Here is an 8,025-nt window from a genome sequence, read left to right as displayed (position 1 = left end):
ATTTAGTGTGAGAGGTAAGAAGCACATGCTTAATTGAGGAGATAGTAGAGAAAACTGTCAATGAACCATATATTGAAGACCCCTGAGGAGAATGCCTGATTGCACTGGGAAGTGACATGAAACTGGACATACTATTGGAACAAGATGACGCCTTGTTAGACTCAACTCCTAAGATAGAGACGGAGACTGCAGAAATTACTTTGACATCATCCCCTGATCCATCTTCATTAGCAGTTGAGCTTGTCAAGTGGGAGTTGAAGCCTCTACCTGACACCCTGAAGTACAAGTATCTGGATCCTACAAAATCTCTACCAGTGATCATTGTTGCCGGCCTAGATAGTGATCAGGAACAGAAGCTGCTAGAAGTTTTGTAAGAGCATAAAAAAGCAATCGAGTGGTCAATAGAAGATATCAAAGGAATTAGCCCTGCAGTAGTGATGCATAAGATTCATCTGGAAGAAAATGCTAAAACTTCTCGTGAGCCACAGAGACGGTTGAATCTGGCCATGCAAGAGGTAGTTCGAGCGGAGGTAATTAAACTTCTGGATTTGGGAATCATATACCCAATTTCTGACAGCAAATGGGTGAGTCCCATTCATGTGGTACCGAAGAAGGCAGGGATTACAGTCATCAAGAACAAGGAAAATGAGTTGGTCCCACTCGTGTGTAGTCAGAATAGAGAGTATGCATTGACTACAGGAAGTTAAATGCTGTGACAAGAAAAGACCATTTTCCTCTACTGTTCATCGATCAAATGTTGGAGAGATTGGCTGGCCATGAGTATTAGTGTTTCATTGATGGCTACTCCGGCTACAACCAAATTCCACTGGTCCCCGAAGATCAAGAAAAGACTACTTTCACTTGTCCTTTTGGTACATTTGCCTATCGCTGTATGCCATTCAGATTGTGTAATGCACCCGCCACTTTTCAGTGGTGCATGATCAGCATCTTTTCAGATATGGTTGAACATCGCCTAGAGATCTTCATGGATGACTTCTCAGTCTTCAGTTCATCATTTGGGGAGTGTCTACATCATCTCACATTGGTGCTGGCACGGTGTAAGGAAAGGAATCTGGTTCTGAATTGGGAAAAATGCCACTTCCTGGTAAAACAAGGAATTGTTTTAGGGCATGTAATTTTCCACAAAGGTATCGAGGTTGACAGAGCTAAGGTTGATCTGATCTCTAACCTTCCGCCCTTGCGGATAGTTAAGGAGATTCGATCGTTTCTGGGACATGTTGGGTTCTATAGAAGATTCATCAAGGACTTCAGCAAGTTAGCAAGACCTCTATATAATCTACTGGCCAAAGATGTTCCTTTTGATTTCAACGACAAGTGCCAGATAGCCTTTGAGATTCTGAAAAAAGACCTTAACTTCTACACCAATCATTCAGCCACCTAATTGGGGGTTCCGTTCGAGATAATGTGTGATGCCTCCGATTATGCTGTGGGAGCCGTTTTGGGTCAGCGAGTAGAGAAGATTCTACATGTCATCTACTATGCCAGCAAGACTCTGAATGATGCACAACTTAACTACTCCACTACTGAAAAGGAGTTGTTAGCTGTAGTGTTTGCTCTGGATAAGTTTAGATCTTACTTGCTAGGGTCTAAAGTCTTAGTTTACTCAGATCATGTTGCGCTAAAATATCTATTGTCAAAGAAAGATGCTAAATCTCGTCTCATCCAGTGGATTCTGTTGCTGCAAGAATTTGATATTGAAATTCGGGACAAGAAGGGTTCCAAGAATGTGGTAGCTGACCATCTATCCAAGCTGGTTGTAGACTTCAATGAAAATGTTATGCCGATTGTTGAGACATTCCCTGATGAACAACTTATGCACATCTTTCAAACTCCTGCACCAAGGGTCGCAGACATAGTGAACTACCTTGTCACTGCCCAAATGCCATCACATTGGACCAGGCAAGACAGATCAAAATTCTTGGCTGGAGCGAAGTACTTTTGGGATGATCCTTACCTGTTCAAATACTGCCCAGATTAGATTATAAGGAGATGCATTCCTAAAAATGGCCAGCAAAATGTCTATCTTTTTGCCATGATCATGCATGTGGAGGCCACTTCAGTTCTAAAAAGACCGCGGCGAAGATTCTTCAAAGTGGATTCTATTGGCCTTCCATTTTTCATGATGCCCATGCCTACTGTTCAGCCTGTGATAGATGCCAGAAGTTGGGGAGCATTGGAAGAAGGAATATGATGCCGCTAAACCTGATCCTTATTGTGGAGCTGTTCGATGTTTGGGACATCGATTTCATAGGGCCCTTCCCTAATTCTTATGGGTATCTTTTCATCCTTGTGGTGGTGGATTATGTTTCCAAGTAGGTGGAGGCCATTGTATGCAAGACTAGTGATCACAGAATCGTGTTGCAATTTTTGAAGGAAAATGTGTTTGCATGTTTTGGGACACCACGTGCCATCATCAGTGATGGGGGGAAGCATTTTTGCAACCGATATTTTGAGCAACTCATGAAGAAGTATGGCATTACTCATAAAGTTGCAACTCCCTACCATCCTTAGACAAGTGGGCAAGTTGAGATATCCAACAGAGAAATCAAGAGGATATTAGAAAAGATGGTGAACTCGACAAGGAAGGACTGGTCTCTTCGACTCAATGACGCTCTGTGGGCATACCGGACTGCATTCAAGACTCCAATTGGCATGTCTCCCCACCGATTCGTGTATGGCAAGGCTTGTCACCTCCCTATGGAATTGGAGCACCGGGCTTATTGGGCTATAAAGCAGCTAAATTTCAACCTCACCAAGGCTGGTGAGCAAAGGAAGTTACAGCTAGATGAATTAGAAGAATTGAGGAATGATGCCTACAACTGTGCCAAGCTATACAAAGATCAGATGAAGAAGATCCATGACCAAGACATTTTGAGAAGATCGTTTAAAGTTGGTCAGAAAGTCCTCCTTTACAACTCACGTCTGCATCTGTTTCCAAAACAGCTCAAATCCCGATGGATTGGACCATTCATAGCGTGCAGTTTCTACTCATGGAGCCATTGAAATCGAGGATCCTAAGAACGGAAGTACTCTCAAGGTCAATGGTCAGCGGTTGAAGCCGTTCTTGGAATTGGAAATTTCAGAGAGTGAGGAATTACCTTTGGAAGATCCTACATCATCTACTTAATCATCAGCGGTGAAAAGCCTGGCTGAAAACTGTAAACTTAGTGCTTATGGGCATTCCTTTTTCGTTGGTATTTTTAGTCATTTTTTGTGTTGTTTCGATTATGTTCATTTTTGCTTTATTTTTGTGTTTTTCAGGACAGGTGTTGTTACGAGTAAGTTTGGGGGTCGTCTCTTTGTTCACTCTGGTTCCTTATACCTCTTGGTATTATATACTACCTACATTGAGGACAATGTGTGATTCAAGTTTGGGGGTACGGAAAAACATTTCGTCTGTTTATTTTTGTGCTTATTTGTTTCGTTTAAAAAAAAATAATAATTGTGCTATGTTGTTGTTAAGTTTGAGTTAAACTGTAACTGTGATTTGCATTTCATTAGCTCGCTTAAAGGGTTGAACATATCATTATGTCATTAGGAGTCTGAGTCCTTTGACTCATTTTTGGGTAAAAGAGATTTCACTTGTTTTGAGATTAATTTTTAAGAGCACATTAGCATGTTTTGTGTGAGGTATGATGTTTGAGCTTAAGCTTATTCTCTTTGAGATTTGTTGGGTGACCTATTGATGAATAACCATTAACTTGCAAGATCTAAAAAAAAAAAAAGAAAAAAAAAGAAAAAATAAATAAATTGAAAAAAAAAAGGAAGGAAAAAGAAAAGAAAGATCATGTTGAGTTTTCCGCTGAGTAACCGGACCTTTGCCTCATTAAGCATTGAGTGTTCGCGTCAAAAGGTGTGAAGTTCAGTGTTGATTTATGATATGGCTAGCCTGCCTTCGTAACCTTTTTGACTTAAGTTAACAATCCCTTAGGGATGTGTTCCATCTAGTGCCCTAAAGCCACCTAGCTTGAGAGTCTTTGGCCTAACACTTGTTACATGGGTCAATTAGAAAGCTTAAGGGAGTTAGACATTGCAGAGCCTATGAAAAATAAATGCATATCTTGCCATATTTCATTTGTTAGGGAGTCTTACAAATTTTTTTGGAACTTGTCTTGAGTTTAAGCTGAAAGCTTCATGATTGTATGCTACTTACACTTTACACTTTTCAGAACATATGAGGTCTAAATTGTCCATTTGTGAGCGATTTGACTCTAGATTTCCTTTTGGCTGTGATGATGGTGTTTGTCTTTTAAGTTTGCTCATGAATAACAACCATGGTTTATGTGAAACTTCTTTCTTGTTAACAACATAGAGCTTCAATGTTTGTGGGTATCATTACTGTTAAGCCCTCATGAGACTTCACTCGTCCACTAAGGATGCCTAGGAGTTTAAAAGGCTTGTTGCATATGTTAAATGCAATCGTCTCTCCCACGAAAGAGGATTTTTGTTTTGCTTTGTTTTGTTTTCATTTTATTTTTTGTTAAGTTTGGGGTGTTTGATGTGTGCCAAATATTACATATTTGGACCCTTTAATTTACTTGTGTTAATCCTTTAGCTGTGTTATTATCTAATGTTCTGTGTTAGTTTTGTGTTTTTAGTATTTTGTAGGTCATTGAAAAAAAACTACTTTTCGGAAGAAAACATACTTTAAGAAGACCTAGATGATGTGGTTAAGTTTAACCAAATCCAAGAAATGGTTATAAATCGGATTAAAGATAAGATTGGATTAAAGTTCAGATTGGATAAAATTTTGGATTGGATTCAAATTCAGATTCTGCACATGTCTCAGTATTTTGACCATAACTTTTTGTTCCAATATCTGATTGAGGTGATTCAAGAGGAATTGGAAAGCTAACTCAAAATACTACAATTCATTATGAAATAGAATTTTCCTAATTCGGATGTTTACTATTCCAAAATTGTCTCGCAATAAAAGGGTACAAACTTGGACGAATTGTATCCGATTTCAACTTGTAAAACCCTAAGTTTTAGGTCTATAAATAGGGAATTATTAGATTAGTTGAGGGGGCTACGAATTTCAAGATTGCAGAGGAGAAAGAAGAGAGTTTAATGTTTTCCTAGCTTTTGGATCTCTACTTTGTGATTCTTATTTGTAAGTACTCGATTTTACATTATGAATTCAATCAATTTTGTTTTGTCTTTCAATAACATGAGAGGCTAAACCTTCAACTAAGGTTGAAGATGAAGCCTCACTTATGATTAACAACTTTGTTTCATGTATGTAATATTTCCCAATTTAATGGTTTAATTGCTCTATTGTTTTACTTCTAATCAATTGGATTGAATAACACTTGGATATCTTTTGTGATTCAAGGATACACTTGATGATTTAAGATTATTCAATATAATTGATTGCTTGGTTTTCTTTGTTAAAAATTGGATTTCCACTGTGATTTATTCTCTGGATACAATTGATGTTTTGATAAAGATTGGATATTTTCTTGTGATTTACGGATACAGTTAATGATTTGATCGAATATTGGATTTCTTTTGTGATTTGGGTTATGAATGGATACATGGGATCTTTTGATTAATTCTTTGAAGCAATAGTAAAACAAACTTAAGCTTTATATGTGAGAACTTTGGGGAATATTATAGATCATGAAATTATGTTGTTATGAATTTGTGAGTGCGGATTCCGAAACCTTAGTGCTTTGTCATAAGTTTTCAATCACTTTAAATTGTTTATGTTTTTACTTTTTCATTCAAACAAAAATTTCTCTCAAAAATTTGGAACTAGATTAGGGTTTAATTAGTTTAGATTTAAATTTCTCTTTCAAAAATACAATTCTCTGTGGATTCGACCTCGCACTTGCAATCCATTAAACTACAGAACAATTCGTGCACTTGCGAGTAATTAAATTTGCACAACAGTTGTTGCTTTATACCTTTGGTTCGCGTCTCATTTATAAATGTTGGGTCAGGGTTTTCTATCAAAAAATCTGAATTTTAGTTTTCTTTGGTCAGTATTCCAATATTGTTTATTGGGTCTCGAAAGTGTGTCGATTGAGGTTCCCATCATTTGGTATCAAAGCACGGGCTCTAAAATCAGGTTCACTATCCTTTTATCTTTTGTTTATTGTTATCATCCTATCTTGTTCCTTTTGTGTTCATTATTCCTTCTTGTTGTTTTGCATTGTGCACCAAGTTAAAAAAAAAAAAAAAAAAAAAAAAAAAAAGACGTTAGGAAAGAAAAGAAAAGAAAAAAGGAGACGTCAGAAAAGAAAAAAGGAGACGTTAGAAAAAAAAAATCAAAAAAAAATCAAAAAAAAAAAAATCAAAAAACAAAACAAAACAATTGTTTGTTTGTTTTGTTTCTTCTTTCTTGTGTCCTCTTCCTTTGATTCGTTGTTTCTATAATATTTTCCTGCCATCAGTATTGGTTTAAATACTACAAGTTGAATTTATTGATCAAGTTTATTAGTTTAATAAAGAACTGAAAAGGGGAAGCTATGAGTAGAAAAACGCAAGCGAGTGTGAGACTAATATCGAAAACAAAGCCAATTTAAGAATGAAATACGAGTGTGAGTGTTGTGCAAATATCTACCTAAATCAATAGGCAAATAATTGTACGATTTACCCGCAAGTGCACAAGATCAACATAGTAGTATAAGATGCAAGTACAGGATCATTGTCACGAGGATTGCTAAATTTTGCATAAAATAAATTCCTTAAGTAAAACAAAACAAAGATTGATTTTGATTTGATAATAATAAAAAGGTAGGGGTTTGATATCCACCACTAATTATATTTAGATAATATAACAATATGCCAATGTTTTGATCATGTGTATATCTAATGTTTGTCAACCTAAGGGTATGGGGTATACTGCTTAAGCTATAGATTTCTCTAAGCAACGAGTTAGGCATGGGTACATACTCTAAATCTTTTCTTTCTTAAAGGATTTAGAATGGTGTATACTAAGTTATTATTTAAGAAAGCATGATTATGTGGAAATCGACAAACACATGAGGCCTATGGAATGGGTGTATACTCCCGGTTCCCCATGTTGATTAACCCAAGAACCCAATGTAGATTTCTTTTGTTATTTTTATTAAACCCAGGACTCGGTCATCCAAATTGATTTAACTAACTACTCCATACCACATGCATATGTTGATCAAGCAAACACATATGAGAAATTCATGAAAGCAGGAATTAATCAAGTTAAATATCACAACATGCTCATCACAAAGGCACCAATATTGAATATTAAATAAACATAACTAGGGCTTCAATCTAGCCCTACTAAGTAAATTCGTTACACATGAGTTTGATGTTAAACATCCTCATAAAACAAAAAGAAAGAAAAAGAATAAATCCGAAACTTGAACTTGAAGAGCTCCAATTCTTCTCCTCGGAAATTGTGTGTCTATTCTAGAGGTTTAGGGGTTTATTTATAAGCCATAGGAGTACTCTAAAAACCCTAAAAATCGTAGGGTTTGAGCCCTAGTTCGCACAAAGTTAAAAAAACCCTAAAAATCACACTTTCCATAACAAGGCTGGCGGCTGACTTGCTCATCATGCACGGGTGCGCTTGATCATAGCCCTTGTGCGATCGATCGCAGGACTGCGATCGATCCTCTTGTGTTGGGTGCTCGATTGCAGGTGCCTTGCGCTCGTGGTCTTCGCCTGTAGTGTGCTCGATCGCAGCTCCCCTACGATCGATCGCACTACCAGAGCCTCCAATTTTCGTCAAAATCGCTCTTTAAGCACGAAACTTTTGAGATTGCTTCCTTTTCTTCCAAGGACCTACAAAAACAAAGAAAACACATAAAAGAACTAAAATGGCATAAACTAATCATAACTAAAGGATTAACATATGTAAGTTAAGGGCTAAAATATGAATATTTTTGCACTTAACACACCCCCAAACTTACATATTGCTAGCTCCTTAGCAATACAAAACTAAAGACTAAATGGGAAAATAGAAAACAAAAAGATAAATCCATCTTTCGTGGGATGTACGATTGTATTTAGCAT

This window comes from Corylus avellana, chromosome ca10 (genome assembly GCF_901000735.1).
Source record: "Corylus avellana chromosome ca10, CavTom2PMs-1.0".
Taxonomy (NCBI): domain Eukaryota; kingdom Viridiplantae; phylum Streptophyta; class Magnoliopsida; order Fagales; family Betulaceae; genus Corylus; species Corylus avellana.
The sequence above is the reverse complement of the archived record's forward strand: the minus strand, read 5'-3'. Positions refer to the sequence as shown.